At 35.1% G+C, this 20,301-nt stretch overlaps 1 long non-coding RNA gene across 1 annotated transcript; it reads left to right on the top strand.

Annotated features, from left to right (window-relative positions):
* Positions 1-3,399: 3,399 nt before the first annotated feature.
* On the top strand, positions 3,400-4,498 carry LOC125499482 (uncharacterized). Its single transcript, XR_007276354.2, has 2 exons — positions 3,400-3,837; positions 3,932-4,498. It is a non-coding gene; the product is annotated as an uncharacterized LOC125499482 (long non-coding RNA).
* Positions 4,499-20,301: the final 15,803 nt, after the last annotated feature.

The following is a 20,301-nucleotide window of genomic DNA, read 5'->3' as shown; positions in this document are numbered from 1 at the left end:
TTCAAAACAAAATACTAAATTTTCCTTATCTACAACTCATTATATGTATTTAAATCTATGTAGAACTCTAATTTTTGAAAAGCTATAAATAAATATTCATGACATGACAATCTGACATATCGCTTTCCATTTCATAAGTTATCGAACTATATTGTAAATGGATATTTTACGAAGCGTATTTCGAGTATTTGTCATTATACTCTTATTTCTTGATTTTTTATTGCGATATATAAATTTTATGTTTTTTTAATATTAAACTAAATATTATAGCTAATTCTATTATTAAATAGTATCTCGATAATTAGTATCACTAACATATTAAACAAAATTTTAACATGAAGAACACTTCAATGATACTTGAAGAAAGTAGAGGATACTTATTTAATAGATGCATGACAAAAAAATTATAGAAAACAAGAGTATCAGCCACAAGCCCACAACTTCAACTTTTAATGGCACATAAACACTAACACATATAGAATGGAAGATGAGAAAGTGAAAAAAGATCATAATGATGTTATCATAAATATAATTAATTATAAAACTAACATCTACTAATGATCAATTTTAAGAGAAAAATATATGTCTTCATCCATCACGACCATATCAAGATTTATCAAACTTTCTCCTTTTTTTATGATCTGTGACCTCAAATAGTCTAGAAACACGAACCTTGATTTTTTAATTAGTTTACTAGTATCATGTTCATGAAGAAAAGACGGAGATCTGACATATAGATATATGTGAACAGACAAACATGAATAATTGTGTATACAATTAATATTCTATGAATAAAATAATTAGTGAATTGCATAATACATTTGCAATGTCATTTACAAACTTTCATGTGATTCATGTAATGCCACCATAGTATGCTATAGGTTCAAAATTATAAATATGCATTTTTATCTTTATATAACTTAATTTTTAAAAGAATGATTTTCAAAGATATAATAGATATTGTCACATATAATACGCTATTTTTGTAGTTATTCTTACATGGAATTAAAATAAAGAATAAAAAATACTTTATTTTTCATCCAAATAAATAAATTTTCATAAGTTGTAAAACTATATTATATATGAAACTTATTTCGAAGCATTGTTGAGCAAGTCGAGTAGACACTTTACAACTGGTTTTGTAATGGCCTAGAGCACCAAATCTACTGCATTCGTTCTGCTTCTTGGCCCTCTTCACTTGCTGCTATTCTTTAACCTCTCCTGCTTCTTTGTTTTTCTTCTATAACATAGGTCTACCAACCATTTTCTTGTAAGGAGGAGGTAATGGTATGGGAAATGGTGTTGTATCTCACTAATTGTGACCTGAAATTGCTCTGAAGACTAGAGCATATGCCTTTGCATAAGTCTCCACATGGTAGGCAGGGTGAATGAAGTCTTCATACATCAGCCTTCTCAATCGGATGCACGAAAGTGCATGCGTGCCAACAAGGTATGCCCATCAAACTCCACCTATAACAACCACAATGCCTGGTCTCCAAATTCACCACAAAAGTGTCAAGCTTATGATCCACTTCAAACTCCTGAAGATCAACTTGTCTAACCCTCATACTTGATATTTAACCCCTTGTGAACCATCTTCATAACTGATGGCATTATAACCCCCTCAAATGTTTTCAACCCCTCCCTCTTAGAACAAAACCTTTACACTACATACCTCCTTATTTACTCCATAGAATGGAAAATAGGTTTTGTTCTAGCTTCCCTCAACACATTGTTGAAACTTTCACAATAGTTATTTAGAAGCATGTCTGATTTGGGGGATGTACTAAATGGGTCTTGACCAGTGGCACGTAAGGATAGCTGCTAGGTAGTTGTAGGCTTCAACATTGATGGCCATAATTGCTTCCATGTGGTGGTTAAAATGGTGTTGTGATTACAATACATAAAGCTAATTAGGGTATGACTAACATAGAACAATGGAAGCATGACTGATTTGAACAAAATTAAGTTCTTACCTTTGCTCAAGACCTTGCAGCTTTCTAAAAATGTTTCCTTATATATGACCCCAAGAAACTTGTTTTTGAAATTAGCCCAAATGTGTCTACATCAATACATAGTCTCTGCAGTACGTAGTATTATATTAAAGGCATCAAGTAATCCCTGATTCAACAAACCAAATTATGTTAGTGGGTAAGCAAAGAAGATAAATAAAGAAAACAAATCAAACTTTAGAACAAACCTTCTGCCTATCTGACATGTAGGTCAGATCTTCCTTCTCATGGACCGAAGTTACACTTGCTGCAACTGAACTTATGTCATTTTTCAGTAACTCCAAAAACCATCCCCATGTCTCGGATGATTTTGTCTCAACAACAGCCCATGCAACAGGGTAAATGTTGTTATTACCATCCTCCCCAACAACTGTGAAGATGATGCCAGGGTATGAGCCTTTCAAATATACCCCATGCACTCCTATGATGAGCTTGCACCTACCTATGAACCCCTCTTTGCAAGCTTGCAAACACACCTAGAGTCTCTGAAATACAGGAGGTGGTTTGTCAATCCCTTAAACCTTCACCACAGTAGTAGATCTTGGATTTTATTTCCTAATGGCCTATGCATAATACCACACTCTATCATACTCCATGCTTGCATCACCAAATATCATCCTCAAAGCCCTCACTCTAGCATAATAGGCTTTATAAGACCCTATCTCTGCTTGGACCTCTCTCCTTACTGTCTTTACAAACAACTTGATCTTCCAGGTTAGGTCTATTACTCTTGATTTTCTAAGGCCCCCCTCCTTCAATTTCCTTCAATGAATTTTAAACTTGCACTTTGACTTCTGTTTGCGGGCGGGGACACTTGAGGATGCTAGCCTTCTTCCATGGATAGCCACACCTTTTTGCACAGTACACACTCTCCCTACTTCTATTGTTGAGCAGATAATAGCAATTGTACCCTTGTCATATTGCATTATGTCTATTTGCCTTCCTTAGTATTTTGTTTGAAGGGAACTTTAGACCTTTACTCCAAACAAGCTTACCCTTGAAGTCTATTTCAGGCTTAAAAGTAGGGTATTAGGGACCTTCTTTATCTGATCCCCCAACACTCCTATCATCACAATCATCCAACTCAACATCAGATGGAATATCCAAGTGTTGCTCTTCACCCTCATTCTCATCCACATCATCACACTAGTAGAATAATTGCTTATTGTTGCGGTGATGTTGCTGCGATTTTACCCATACGCAGCAATATATCACGTAAAAAGAAAAGGAAAAATATAAAATAACCATATTGCTGTGGTTTCGGCCGAAAACCGTAGCAATATGGTTTCAATAGAAATTTTTTGAAAAAATTTTAGACTATTTGACCAAACATATTGTTGCGGTTTCTGGCAAGAACCGCAACAATATATTAAAATAATATAAAAAAATATTATTTAAACCTATTGTTGCGGTTCTAAAAAAAATCACAGCAATATACTTTTAAAATTAATATTAAAGAGTTCAGCTAGGGTTTCACGCCTCATCAGTTCACTTTACGCCTCACTCTTCTCTCTCTTCCTCTCATCTTCTCTCTCCTCCCCTCAGCAGTTCACGCCTCATCTCTTCTCTCTCTTCCTCTCATCAGTTTCTTTCATCTTCTCTCTTCCGTTCGCCGGTCGACCGTACCCTCTCATCATCGTCTGATCCGTTTGCCAGTCGACGGTTCGACAAGAACTTCGAAGTCCACTCATCTCCTTCGTTCGTCTGGTGTGTCTTCGCTCAAACTAGGGTTTCGGCCGATAAGAACAACCAGTCATCTTCGCTTGTCTGGTGGTCATCATCTTTGAATCGGCTCGCCGACATCTCGAGGAGTGAGGTTTTGTTGGTCAGTAATACTACATTGCTCTTATCCAACGTTTTCATATAAGCATCTCTGTCTCTCGTGTCACTCATTCATGGCTCGTTTGACGGCTTTACAGGTAATCATAAATGGTGCGGCCAAGGAAATAGGACGGGCAGCTGTGATTGGACCAAAGCAAGAGGAATAGAGGTGGGTGGTGCATTAGATAACTATTGTATTGGAGAGGCATTATTTTCATTATATTGCAGATATTAAAAATGTTAGTCTTTTTCCAAGTTTGTCTTTGAATCTTCTGTTGCTATTGATTAGGCATGTGTCATGGAAGAAGCACTGGAAATACCCATAATGAATGACCTTACAATAGTTTTGGGCTCAATATCACAGGTTTTATACGATGACACTTGACAAATATGCCAAATTATGACACCCTTCATTTCACATAATTCTGCATACTTGCCTTTGACAGTAATTTAAGTACAACAAAATAGAAGCAAGAGTTGGGCTATTCACATAACCGTTCGGCTTAGAACAAAGAGTTCATTGTAGACTTGTAGTATAATTCTGATATTTTTTTTAGAATCAATATTTTTGTTGAAGGTTTCTATTTTTTATTTTTCGTATGTTCAGTGTAGTGCAATTCTCGTTTCTTGCAATTCTTCAATATGTCAGATTTTTTTCTTCATTAGTTTCATTTTCATTTTTTTAAATTCAGTTTTCTTATTGTTGTTTTTCACTTTGTTTAGTTTGCTTATTGTTGTTTTTTTTCTTTGTTAGCTTCATTTCATATTCTGATGGAAGTTTCTGATTTTTTGCTATTATTCTGATTTTTTTTTATCTTTCAAAGTTAATGCGAAATGCAAATTTTTTTTTTTCTACACTTGTACCTATTGCTGCGGTTTGTCCAAGAAACCGCAGCAATATGCCTATTTTTTTTTATTAAATACATCATATTGCTGCGGTTTTCCCTAGAAACCCCAACAATATACTTTATGAATCTGATATAAAATATATATATAGTTGCGGTTTTACCCATAAACTGCAGCAATATGTTCAAATCTTGCTGTGGTTTAAACCGCAGCAATATATTAATTACTTATTGCTGCCTCCTTAATTGCTGCGCGGCCAAAACCGCCGTAATAGGCCACTTAATCACCGCAACAATAAGCATTTATTCTACTAGTGTTAGTTGCATCCCCTTGATCCTCTCAAACTTGTTGTGGCAGATTGTGTGATGTTTTGCTCTTCACCTATGTTAAATAAGTCATCATCACTTTCATCCTTATGGTTTCCATGACTCAACAACACATCACGCTCCTCACCACTACCATCACTGTCCTTATCTCCCCCATCACTGGCCTCACTACCCTCACCAGTTTCCTAACCCCCCCATCACTCTGATGAGCTCCAATAGCACTCTCCCTCTAGGTTAGCATGCCTTGATTCAAGTTCAGCAAAATTAGGGTCTTCCTCTAGAATGAGCTCACAAGGCTTTTTTTTCTTGTTAGATATAATGGGAAGCTTTTCTCTGCATTCTATTTTTGGTTTTGATGTGGTTTGAATGAGTGAAAAAGAAGGTGTGGGAATGCTTTAACATTTGAAGCATCAGCTGCCAAAGGGTGAGACATGTTAGGGTTTTGACCACTTCTTATGGACATAAGATTTCCCTATGGGCCCCCCTTATCAGTTTGTGCTGACTCACCATTTTCACTTTGTGCTGACTCACCAATGTTACTCCCTTCATTTGTCACTGTATCACTATCATCAATCCACCTCATAGACCCACCATATAGAAACCCCCTCACACCCTCTTTCTTCTCTGGATGCAACACATATAAATGGTGCCAACCATCTTTTTCAGGTGCTTGATTCTGGAATCTCAGCATCACTCTTGATTTCTTTCCTTACATTATGTAAACTACAACCACGTTTCTAAAACAACATCTCACCTACCTCTTCAAATCCTAACTCATTCTTAATCCAATCAACAAACTCAAAATAGCACACCTTAGTTCTATTTACTTCAATCATCAACTCACTTATCTGGCCCTTCACCATCTCGGTTGCTTCTACATCTATTGCCTTTGGTTGTTCTGATTTTTCTCCCTTCCATGATGAAAGTTTTAAAGTGGTGAGGTAGCATTCTCTTGCGGCTTGCTGATGTCCATATAGAGATCCAATCTTCCCTCCATCACACTCAAACTTCATTAACATCAAGTGAGTAACAATAACAGCTTTGATGTGGTTCAAGGTGGGTTGCCCGAGAATGACGTTGTAAGCCGTCAAATCTCGTACCACCAAGAACTTAACAATTAATGGCCTGGAGGCCTTCTTGTCTGCCACCTTGACGGGCAAGGTGATAGTTCCCATAGGGTGGATTATTCCTCCTCCAAAGCCAATGATGGGATGATGGACTGAGACTAAGTCATTCTCATTAAACTTTAGTCTTGACAAACAATCTGCACCGATGATATCGGTCGAACTCCCCATATCAACCAAGATCCTTCTCACTCCGAGATTTGCAATTTTCATCTCTACAACCAACGGGTCGTCGTGGGGGGGGGTTCTTATCTTCCCGCAATCCAGCTCACTAACGAGTACCTTAGGGAAGGGGTCAGACTCTACCTGATTGGTAAGCATGATCTGGCCGAGTTCCCTTAAGTAATTCTTATATCCTCAGTTGGTTGGACCTCCTGCTGCAAAAACTCCAGATATGACAAGCACTATGTCTTCGTCAGTGCTTTCACTTTCTTTTCTTCGGTTCTAACGTTCATCTCGCTTCTGAAACTTTCTTCCGGCTTGAGGTAGATATGAAATTATCTTCCCCTTACGAGCTAAATCCTCAAAAGCTCTCTTTAGATGCTTGCATTCATTTATTTCATGACCACAATCTTTGTGAAAGTGACAATATTTGCTTTTATCCCTATTTCTGTAGGGAGTTTTCATTTCAGCTAGCGCCTTTAGTGCATGCTGAGCTTTTATCTCCATAAGAATGGAATATTAATCTTCGCTAAATTCTATAGGTTCCACCGATGCTGCTGGTTCACTTCTTTTGCTTCTCTTGGATGAGGTTGTCATTGAAGTCAATGCCTAAGTTTCAGCTTTCTTGGGATTGTTCTTTTTTGGCTGAACTACTTCTTCAGTCTTTTTTGTTTCCGGATGCTTTGCTTCTGCGCATACTTCCGTAGCATGGATAAAAGCCTCTGCCTCCCGAAGAGCTTCGATCAGAGTGGTGATCTTCTTCTTCACCAGCTCAGATTTGAAACTTCCTGGCCTTAGACCTCTGATGAAGGCGTCAAAAGGCACTCCCGCATTCAGATCCTGAATCTGCAATGCTTTTAGGTTAAACCTCTTCACAAAACTTCTTAAAGCTTCCTTTGGTCCTTGGATGACCTTCCCCAAATACATGCTAGTTTTTTGTTCCTGCCGATCGATTTGCTACGAAATGACTAGTGAACATAATACTAAGCTCTGTGAAATTATCCAAGGAGTTAGGAGGAAGGTTATTGAACCATTTTTGCGCTAGTCCTTTCATAGTAGCTGGAAAATTCTTACATCAAGTAGCATCGTCGACTGCTTGAACATACATCTGATGCTTGTAAGCTGACAGATGATCATCGGATCAGTAGTTCCGTTAAAGGATTCTATCGTGAGTAGCTTAACCTTTGGAAACGGAGGATTCTCCATGATTATGGCCGAGAATGGGATGCGCTAGTTAATCCTGAGTGCCCCCGTATGTCCCTCGGTGGGTATGTGCTCCCGGCGATATTTCTTTAACACAGGATTAGAGGAGGTGTTAGCTAGGCCTTGACGCCTATACACCATAAATTGTAATACCGTTTTTTCTTGCCTTGGTTGGACAGCAGATGGTCCTTGACTCCTTCCTCCAATTCTGGATGGCAGCCTTAATGGAGGGTCTTTCATATAAGGGGTATACCCTGAGGCTGAGCGCTGCAAGGCGGCTGCCTTCTTTGCTTCCAAATATTCCCTAGCATATGTCTCCATCTTGTGACCGTTGGGAGGTATATTATCTCCAGGTCGGGCCACCAACTTCCAATCCATTTTCCTTCGTGGCTCACCAACCACCGGCTGCTTTCCTTTCGACATTCGCTTGGACACTTCCTGCCGAGGAGGCCTGCTTGTCCCTGGACGACCCTCCTGAGACTGCCCCCTAGGCAGAGCTACAAAAGCTGGATCTGGATTGACTTGAAAGAATAACATGTTGTTCTTGATTTTCTCCTCCATGACAGCAGCCATCCTAACCTGAAAGTCATTCAAGACAGTTTTCAGATGGACTGTCGTCACTGGATGCTCTGGATTTTCTTGAATGATAGGCTCCCTAGTCCCTACTTCGTTTAGAAAGGTTGACAATAGCAGGGGGCCTATCTCTTTCCCTCGGTGGCCTTTCATCACCCACCGTATCCTCCACTTGGCTATCAAAACTCCGGTTTCTAGCCACATTAGATGAGTGACAATGAGTCATTGTTGCGTCTCCCCACAGACGGCGCCAAATGTTATGTAGTGCTAAACTCGTAAATAAATACTACTATTCCCAACAGTAGGTTCTACAATAGGAGACTTGCGCAACAACGCCTGAACTAAAAAACTCGAACCTGAGCTCCGCCTTCATACATGCAAAAAGGGGCCCACACTGGAGGTTTGGGTGGTATTTTTCCTTCCGAACCTTAAGTCAGGTATCAGGAGTGTAAAGGGAACTTTTAGAGAGAGAAAGTAGAGAGAGAATTTATGGCAGAATAATAGTACTATGCTCTGAAAAACGTACTATTTCCCTGATTTCAAGGACTTTTTTTAGAGTCTGAAATAACTGTTGTACCTTGATGTCACCCTATTTGAGAGCATATGATTGGCTAAGCAATAATGTTATGGCACGTGGTGATCATTGATTGGAGAGTACACATCATCCATTTCACATATATATCCTTTTCCTTTACTGGGCCTAAGTACAGGTTGGGCTAGAAGGAGGGCTAGTACAACTCTCTTTATTCAGAAAGGTGTACTTTAGGCCATGCACCTTTCTGGACCATGTACTTTACTGCAATAGCAAAGTCCCACGTGTAGAGTTGTGAAGGAGCCACGTGTCTCACTTATAGCCGTTGATATTTAGGCTACAACAAGAACCATCTACAATATAGTTTTACCAGTCATGAAAATATATTTAATTAGATGAATGGAAACACATTTTTTAGTATTTTTTTTATAAATATAATAATAATTAAGCTATAAGTATAGTGTACATTGTACAACATGTGATTATAGCATTTTATAATAGATTCAATTTACAGAATTAGACATATTATCTTTTAAAACCTATTGTTCCACAGAACCAAAACAATTTAGTATTGCAACAAAATTTATTAAGTAAAATTTATTGTCACAACAAAAACTAAAATCTATGCCGATAAAGATACATATGTATTAGAATTTTGGATAATGAAAAAAATTAGATTTTGATTTTTAAAAACAGCCTTAGAATACTATAGAGAACTCCATCTAAGCATGTCATATTATTATTTTTAATTATTTATTTATTTTTTTTAAAAATGTTCCCTATAGATATTAATACATATAAGGTGTTTTGGATAAGTGAATATTACACTTTGATTCTAGATAAAAAAAACCTAAATTAATATACTATGTAATTTGAATATAACTTTTGTAACAGTCCCACTGTAACAGCCGACACTTCCAAGCTGCTAGCTAATTATACTTACATTAACTAATCACAACCAATACTTAATAAATCTCAAATTATATTATCTTGCAGCGGAACCGCCATAATTTACAAAACGAATCTGGACATGTGGGTTATGGGCCCCCAACAAATCATCTTCAAAACCCAAATTACAGATTACATAATACCTTACTCATTCCCAAAACAATATAATATTTTATTCTCAAATAAAGATATATCATCTTAAATACAACCTCAGAATAATAAGTCTAACTATAATTTTATAACCCAACTCATTCTTTTGATCCTTTCCGGGCTTCAGACACACCTGCAAGATCACTAACAATGAACTCTGCCCCCACCAGGACAGGTTCCAAGAACAAAATTAGGAGAACTGAGTACACACTGTCCAACCAGAAATTCATTTTAGTGCTTAAAATATACTTGTATCATTAATCCATTTTCATAAGATTACTCCATGTATTCAAATAGCTGAATATCGATATAACAAAACATTTTTTGAATTTAACTATTAGGAGTTTCATCAAGAATACTTTATAGTTTCCCCTTTAAACGGTTTACAGAATAATCGGGGAAAATATACGAATAGAGAGACTAAGCCATCTCTAAACTCATGGGGACGTCTCCCTTACTAATATTTGTATAGCTTGCAAGACTAATACCCAGGACATATGTCCCATCATTTCATAATACACACATACCACGATGTGTTCATCACTGCTGCTGCAGTTTCTTCCCCATCATAAATAATAATTTCACAATCCACATTTTCTCATAACTCAAATTCATAGTTTACTTTAATTGACTATATATAATCAAAATGTCGTACCATAGATACACTTTTATTTATATACTTCATAATTTCTATATAAAACTCATATCGCAAATAGTTTGCCTCTTATTATACATTAGAATCATAAGTCAACCATACTTTTACCAAAATCCCTTTGTTTCTCCAAATTCAAGTACAACTGTAGTTTGATCAAAATTGAGTTCATAAAAGATATCGAATTTGTGCTTCCTAGGTTCATAAATCGGAAATCTCGTTGTAAATCAATTTATGTTTATAAGATATAAGAGCATGTTGAACTCAACCCATAAAATCCGTATAATCATATGAATAACCAATTTCAAGTTTGAAGGTACGGTGGAAGAACATGTGTGTACCTCTACGCATCTTCAAATAGCACTCGACTCCAAAATAATCTTCGAGAGTCTAATATCCTCCTTATCCAAAATATACTCAAGTTCCACAATCATTCACCACATAAGAACAATAAAAATTAGCATCTACTTGGAGAACAATTCAGATTGGCAATCTTAACTTGCTTATATACTCCTAAACTCTTTTATGAACTAACTATGACTCTTATATACAAACCCTTATCATAATCTAACTCAAATCATCAATCTCACTTGCTAACTATAATTAACCTCATTCCTCTTAAAAAGTTGATATAAATTGCAAGATCAATTCTTGATCCCACACTCTAGTTTAACATAAGGGTTTACAAAACAAGACCAAATTCTGACTCAGCTTAGTTACTTAAAACAAAATCAACAAACTGATTTCCTACTTTAAGCTAAAATAGAAGTGAAATTCAGATTATAGAATTCGAAAAAAATAAGTTTCAATCTAATAATTAAGAAAAACTTTCAATCTTTAATCTCAACAACCCAAATAATACCAATTTCAATCCCATAATCTGATTTTGCAAATCAACAATAATTTCAATTGTATTTGAGAAAATCAGAACTATTAATAACATATAAATCATATTATAATTGATGAATAAGGGTCACAACTTAAACCCAAAATTTATATCTTGCCAAAGGAATTCAAAACCGAGTAAAACTCAACAACAACGACACTGATGAACAACAGCAACGATGGTGCCGAAATGCCGACCGAACACCAACAACAATAGACCACGGCAACAATAGTAGCACAACACAAAAACAGAGGAGAGAGAAAATGCTACAGATAGCAACGGTGGAATGAACTGCGCCAGCACCAACAAAACAGATGGGAAAGAAATAGGGCAACAACCCAGCCGACAGCGGTGACAACACTATAACAACGGCGACTGAATAACCAGCGACTAAGAATGACCATTGCAACAGAAATTTCAAGTGAGCGAAAGAGAGGAGATGCGAGAATGATAGATAGAGGTTTTAAGTTTTCCCCCAAATAAATCAATGAATTCGGGAGGTTCTGATCTCAATTTTGAGTAGTTTTAGATCAAATTGAAAACTAAAATGGGAGTTTTTCTCCTTTTGACACCATGAGACAAGATGATGCTGTTTTGTTGTGTTGTCTTTGATGACAATTTACACGAGTAAGAAAGAGAAAAATGAGAGATTTTTTTTCTTTTACGTTGAAATACTCAACTCAACTTATTTCAATAGAACAAAACTAATTTCACATTTGTACTTGAAAAATTAATTTCATAAGTAATTCATAATTCTCAAATTTGGCATACTAACATTATCATATCATTAGAATTAATAAAATGTAATTAACCCTTAGTTGATGCTGCTTAAAAGTATGGGCGATTACAATTTACCAACCTTAAAATAAATTTCGTCCTCGAAATTAGGAAAACACAGAACTTTAGATTATTTCAAACGGATAAGATCACGTAAGACATTTTTTAACGAAATCAGATCAACTCTTAACTTGACTCCAATAACTCGAAAGCAATTGCTTCCCAAATAAATAATCACTAATCTCGAGTCTAAATAGTCCATAATTCCTAAAACATATATATAATTATCCAAAATTGTCACTTATACTATAAGATAAAATGCAATTACAACTTTCACTTTATCAAACTTCAATTTTAATACTCAGCCTTCAATTTCTCAATTTCCATTCCTCGGTTTTTAATAAATCATAACCCAAATTAATTTCAGACGATTCGAAGGATCTTTTACCCTGCTAGGTGGCTTATTTAGCACACCGTCACAAGCTTTCTATGATAATCAACAAGAAAATCTCAATTTTTTACTACCTACATTCCATAATATAACTCAAAGCTTAATCCAAAATATCAATCATACTCTCTAAGTTCAAATACTTAGTTCGAGTAATCACAATAATCAAATAATTCCAAATCATTATCAATATCCCGTGGAATAAATCATTCCATTCATTATCGATATATAAACCATAGCCTTAATACTTTTGCTCTAGATTCTCAATATATCTTACATGTCCCTGACTTTCTCTGCTCAATACTTACATCTCATAAAAATTACACATTGATTAAATGTTCAATACTCTAACATCACATGACATAATTTCTCATTCGGATAAGATCACAAATTTATAGCTAAATTCTCCATACCTTTCTTGACTCAACCAAGACAAGTGATTCCGAATCATTTATACACTTCAAACTTCCATTATAACTCTAAGCTTTTACGTTTATTTATTTAGATCAAAATTCACATTAACATTTACATTACAAACTGCCTATGACGTATCACTAAATTTAGATTAAAATTCTAATTAAAAAACCTACTCACTTTGAGTTCTCAAAACATATCACCACATCGAACACTAGTTTCCATTAAATAGCAACTTTACTTAACTAAATTTTAATGTTCTATATTTCATCGTATAACAATATATGTTCACAACCAAACCAACATGCATACTCTAACAATATCCCAATTTAATGAAAGCCATTTCACATCATTCCCCTAATGCTTACTCGTACTACTCTCAAACATTTAACCTCAAATTCTTAACATTATCACTAGGTAGCTCAAAGATCTTAATAACTTCTCAACATCGTAAATCGAACTTCAATTCTCCAAGCTCATCATCTCAAAGCTAATTCATGCATATTTACTCTTAAGCAACCCAATGAACTATCATAACTCATATGCCATGATATGAAGATCACGATAACTCTAAAACAACCATGCTCTGATACCATCTGTAATAGCCCGCACTTCCGAGCTGCTAGCTACTCATACTTAACATTCACTAATCACAATCAATACTTAATAAATCTCAGATTATATTATATTGCAGCGGAACCATAAGTTACAAAAGAATATGGACCTGTGGGTTATGGGCCCACAACAAATCATCTTCAAAACCCAAATTAAAGATGACATAATACCTTACTCGATTCCCAAAACAATATAATATTTTATTCTCAAATAACGATATATACTCTTAAATACAACCTCAGAATAATAAGTCTAACTATAATTTTATAACCCAACTCATTCTTTTGATCCATTCCGAGCTTCAAACACACCTGCAAGATCACTAACAATGAACTCTGTCCCCACCATGACAGGTTCCAAGAACAAAATCAGGAGAACTGTGTACACACTGTCCAACCAGAAATTTAATTTAGTGGCTCAAAATATACTTGTATCATTAATTAATTTTCATAAGATTACTCCATGTATTCAAATAGCTGAATATCGATATAACAAAACATACATATTAGAAATAAGATGAGATGATAATATATGCTACTTTAACAAAACCACAAATCTTCCAAATGAAACAGACCACTTTATATTTCAATTCCATAAAGCAATTCTTCGTTGCCTATCTTATACATAAATCCTTCCGAAGCAATTTTACTAAATCCCACTACGTAACCAATATTTCAGAACACATTATTAAGAGCGTATCTTTCATTATAAAATCCTTTTGTACAATATCTCAGAAACTCTACATAAACCCTTAAGTCGTTGCTGCAACCAAAACATTTTTCGAAATTAACTATTAGGAGTTTGATCAAGAATACTTTATAGTTTCCCCTTTAAACGGTTTACAGAATAATCGAGAAAAATATACGAATAGAGAGACTACGCCATCTCTAAACTCATGGGGACGTCTCCCCCATTAATATTTGTATAGCTTGCAAGACTAATACCCAGGACGTATGTCCCATCATTTCATAATACACACATACCACGATGTGTTCATCACTGCTGCTGCAGTTTCTTCCCCGTCATAAATAATAATTTCACGATCCACATTTTCTCATAACTCAAATTCATAGTTTACTTTAATTGACTATAATCAAAATCTCGTACCATAGATACACTTTTATTTATATACTTCATCATTTCTATATAAAACTCATATCACAAAATCATTTGCCTCTTATTATACATTAGAATCATATGTCAACCATACTTTTACCAAAATCCCTTTGTTGCTCCAAATTCAAGTACAACTGTGGTTTGATCAAAATCGAGTTCATAAAAGATATCGAATTCGTGCTTCCTAGGTTCATAAATCGGAAATCTCGTTGTAAAGAAATTTATGTTTATAAGATATAAGAGCATGTTGAACTCAACCCATAAAATCCATATAATCATATGAATAACCAATTCCAAGTTTGAAACTGGAAGAACATGTGTGTACCTCTACGCATATTCAAATAGCACTCGACTCCAACATAATCTTCGAGAGTCCAATATCCTCCTTATCCAACATATACTCAAGTTCCACAATCATTCACCTCATAAGAACAATAAAAATTAGCATCTATCTGTAGAACAATTTAGATTGACAATCTTAACTTGCTTATATATTCCTAATCTCTTTTATGAACTAACTATGACTCTTATATACAAACCCTTATTCTAATCTAACTCAAATCATCAATCTCACTTGCTAACTATAATTAACCTCATTCCTCTTAACAAGCTAATATAAATTACAAGATCAATTCTTGATCCCATACTCTAGTTTAACATAAGGGTTTACAAAACAAGACCAAATTCTGAATCAACTTAGTTACTTAAAACAAAATCAACAAATTAATTTCATACTTTAAGCTAAAATAGAAGTGAAATTCATATTATAGAATTCGAAAAATATAAGTTTCAATCTAATAATTAAGAAAAAGTTCCAATCTTTAATCTCAACAACCCAAATAATACCAATTTCAATCCCACAATCTGATTTTGCAAATCAACAATAATTTCAATTGTACTCGAGAAAATCAGAACTATCAATAACATATAAACCATATTGTAATTGATGAATAAGGGTCACAACTTAAACCCAAAATTTATACCTTGCCAAATGAATTCAAAACCAAGTAAAACTCGACAACAACGACACTGATGAGCAGCAGCAGCGACGGTGCCGGAATGCCGATCGAACACCAACGGCAGCAGACCACAACAACGATGGCAGGAACACAACATAAAACAGAGGAGAGAGAAAACGCTACAACAACGGTGCAATGAACTGTGCCAGCACCGACATAACAGATGGGAAAGAAAGATGGCAGCAGCCCAGCCGACAGCGGTGACAACACCGTAATAACGGCGGCTGAAAAACCAGCGACTAAGAATTACCACCTCAACAGAAATTTTAAGTGAGCGAAAGATAAGAGATGCAAGATCAATGAATTCAGGAGGTTTTAATCTCAATTTTATGGAGTTTTAGATCAAATTGAAAACTGAAATTGGAGTTTTTCTTCTTTTGACACCATGAGAGAAGATGTTGTTGTTTTGTTGTGTTGTCTTTGATAACAATTGACACGAGTAAGAAAGAAAAAAATGAGAGATTTTTTTTTCTTTTACTTTAAAATACTGAACACAAGTTATTTCAATAGGATAAAACTAATTTCATATTTGTACTTGAGAAATTAATTTCATAAGTAATTCATAATTCTCAAAATATTGACATACTAACATTAGCATATAATTAGAATCAATAAAATATAATTACCCCTTAGTTGATGGTTCTGAAAAGTATGGGCTATTACACCCACCATTAACATAAACACAAGAATGAATTGGTGATGCAGTCATAGTAGCTTTTTTTTTGGAATTTTGATCATGGTAGATTTGATGTATTAGGGATCAATTGTTTTTTGGCTATGTCACAAATTTATTCACCTTCACTTATCAAGTTGTGCTTGTAATTCATGATTCTGATTATGAATGCAAATGGATGGAATACAACTTTTTGCAAAAGTCGTTTCTTTCATTCAATACCAAATGATCAATCCATAAGGCCCTAATATGGCTTACAACAACCTCATGTCATTTTGGAAATTTTGAGAAAACTTAAGCCTACTACACATAAAAAGGAATATTTATTATTTGATCCATATCCTAGCATAAGAAGTTCAATGGGAGCAATGCTTGAAATAGCAATCCGTAAAAAACACCAATACTCACATCGGCTAATCATACCAATTAGCCTAACATCTTAATTATCTTAACACCTTAAGAAAGCATAAACAACCACATACAACATATAAATAGTTTCATCTCATGTTGCTCGGTTGGAATCATCCCTTTGTTCAATTTCCTATAGGCAGCCTTCTTCAAAGTCTTCTTCTTCATCTTCTCAAGCTCAGCTTCAACCCTTTTCTTCTCGTTTTCAAACAAGCATAATCTTGCTTTGAGGATGTTGTCAGTAGCCAATCTATGCTTCTCTGCCAATAGTACATTAGTGACATCCCTCTGCCAATGAACACACTCTTCATCAATCCACTCAAATTTGTCACACCCCCTCTGTCCAGTCTCATGATTGTAAAATTTGCAAGCTAAGAACTTGCGTCCAGAGTTTTCATGGGTCCAAGAGGTTCTCTTTGGAACCCATAAACCACAATGACATCTCATCTCAGTAATTGGAGTCATTTTCCCCGCAACAATATTCAACACTCACCATTTACATAATGGCAAAAAAAAAATCCTAATTTACGAAAAAGAGAATTCAAGATTAAAGGGAACTTGGAACTTACCTTCAATTGAACACTCACGGACCAAACTTGTTGTGCAAGAATTTTTTCCCATTGATGATACACACACAAACAGAAGATGAAGAATTAAGATTCTTCAAGCTTTGGGAAAAATGGACATTGAGGAAAAGAGAGAGAAAGGTGAGATGAATGTTAAAGGATGGGAAAAATGAGGGAAATGGGGGAAAATTTTGGGTGTAATGAAATCACGTGAGGACACATGACTCACCAAGTGAAGTGAACACTGGATTCCGGTGAGTCAACACTGGAAATGTGGTCAAGGATGTTTTCAACAAAAAAAATTCATTAAGATTTGAAATTGCCCAAAAAAATTTAAAAGGTTGTCTTTGAAAAAAAAAAAGCTCTTTAAATAAAGAAAATACTAATTTATGGATTGCATTTGCACTTTGAACACAAGATAGCCTTTAAGTTCACGTTCCAAGCATATTAATATCAAAAGGATCATCCTTTTGCAAAAAATAAAAATGATAACAAAACTAAATTTCGAATCAAACACGAAACTTACCGATTGGAACGATATTCACGATAATTGACTTTGAGGGCATGATATATAATTGTCTTTGCACCTTAGTCTCTGATATTCAGGGTTGTCATTTTGCTCATTCAACGCTTAGAAAGGGGGTGAGATAGATAGCACCATGTGCCTTTATCTTCTACAAAGCATGAGTCGTATACAAACTGATGGGTGCATCTCTTAGAGGATGTATCTAAATCAAACAAAAGGGAACACACATAAATTTGGTATAAGCACAATTGCATTTGTAATCATACAAGCAAGCAACCAAAAGTACTTGAAGAGCTTTTAATTTATTAGTTTTTCCATTTCTACGAAACTGCGGAATGCTTTCAACTATTCGCACATCATATCTCAAAGTCTTGATAAAATGATCAACATTGTAGATACCTTGAAACCCAAGATAGAGAGAGTGGAGTAGGCTACAATCCAACCCATGTATATATTTTACAGATGAATATTCACATAACAGAACCCAAGAGAGAGAGTGGAGGACGCTACGAGACATAGATAAGAGATTGACAAGGTATTACATAGATTTGCGAAAATAATCCCTTCCAACCATAACCCTCTTGTAGTTATGGTGTAAACAAAAATATAGGCCCTATTTGATTTACCATACTTCTCTACTTATCCCTTTCCCTTTATTAGTGATTTACCATACTTCAATTGATTAACAATAAATGCTTACCACTCAGTTTCTTGTTGCCTTTTGATAAAGTAATCTGCAAGCTGATACCACAAAGTTTTACACAAATATAAGAGCTTTCATATCCAATAACATGTCAAACAATGATTGAAATTGAGCCTAGCAAAATTTTGAAGTCATACTCTCATGTAAGAAAATGCATTCCTAATTGATTTCATATATATCATTATTTAGAGGGAGAAGTTAACATGATGAACTGCACTCTATTTGATGTGATTCTACGGATGCTTCGAACCAAAACAATGCGACTAGTACTAAAAGATCGAAACTTTGAATGAATAAACTCTATATGTTCCCTCAAGAATTAGAGGATCTCTACCTAACCTCAATTAGGAGATTCACATAAACCACGATTTATGTGTTCTTGGTACGACGACCAAAATCAATGCAAACATGCACTTGACAATCTTTAATCAAAAGAAAAACAACTCTATTATTAATGATGGCCGAAAATCTTGTTATATAGTACAAGATTCCTAACTTATCTAGTAATGCTTAAAGGATAAAGATAACTAACAACTAACAACTAACAACTTATCTATCTTTATCTTAAAGGATAAAGATAAATAACAAACTTAAACTTATCAATTCCTATTCCACACGCCTACTTGAAAGATAATTATAAAATAAGACTCCTAATAAGACTCAATAATAAGGAATTAGACTTCTAAATATAATAGGATTCCTTCATCATCCTAACAGAACTAGGACACCTCATAAGAATCCTAACATAACTAGGACTTGTAGGAAACGACCATTTCTCATATGGATTGTTGGAGTTTATAAGAGGTTTGCTTAGAAACTTAAAAGTTTGCTTCAAAAGAATGTGAAGAGTCTCTTGTCCCACATTGAAAGAATAAAAGGGAGTGTAAAGGTTTATAACCATTACTTTTCCTCTACCCTTTGAGTTGTGTAGTAATGAGTAGGTTTATAAAAGGGCCATGGGCTTTGGGCTTTGAGGAATAAACTTAATTTAACTAATTTTTTGGGTCAGATTTATGACCGTCTTAATCTAGTATTAAGTAATAGTTTTCCCCTTAATTTCTCCCCACGTTTTCAGCCTTCTTCTGACTTTCTTCTCTCTATAAATACCAAGGTTTAGGGTTACATTGGAGATACAGAAAAAATACAAAAACACTTTCTTCTTCTTTGCTTTCTGTCTCCTCTAAAATTCTGGGCAATATTCAAGAGTGTTCTCAATCTGTTTTTCCATCAACACTGGAAATACAGAAACCATGTATCCCTGAAGGTTGATTGCTACGCGTCTGTGTGTTATTGCGGGGCAAATTCAATTTTATGGCAGTGATCTTTTCACGTCACGATTATCAGATAAGTTAGATTTAATTGTTACCAGTTTTCACTCCTACATGGATCACTATTGAAGCATTCTGAAACATTTCAGTGCCTTGGAGGCTAAGTTAAAAGTTCAGATTACAGATGAAACCATTATAAATGTATAATTCCTCCTCTCTATTATGATTTATATGGAGACCTTTTGAGATGAAAGAAAGCAACAGGATTTTGTTCCCTAATAAGTGTATTGTGGTAACGTGGATTTACCAGAACTTGAAGTCTGAAGAGCCAAAGATCAAGGAGAATTAGATTTAGATACGGTGTTCTTTAGCGCAATAGGTCAAATATGCTGATCATTTAGTCCAGCTTCTTAACAGAATAGAAGCTAGAAAGATAAAAGGTTGATCACTTACATATCCATAAACTTCATAGGCGTAACATAGCCCGCAACTTGTCGACTAATTGTTTTTGAAGGCTTTCATTTGGAGCAGGT

Source organism: Beta vulgaris, chromosome 7 (genome assembly GCF_026745355.1).
Source record: "Beta vulgaris subsp. vulgaris cultivar EL10 chromosome 7, EL10.2, whole genome shotgun sequence".
In the NCBI taxonomy this organism is placed as follows: Eukaryota; Viridiplantae; Streptophyta; class Magnoliopsida; order Caryophyllales; family Amaranthaceae; genus Beta; species Beta vulgaris.
Note: the sequence above shows the minus strand (reverse complement) of the source record. Positions and strands in the feature narration are given on the sequence as shown.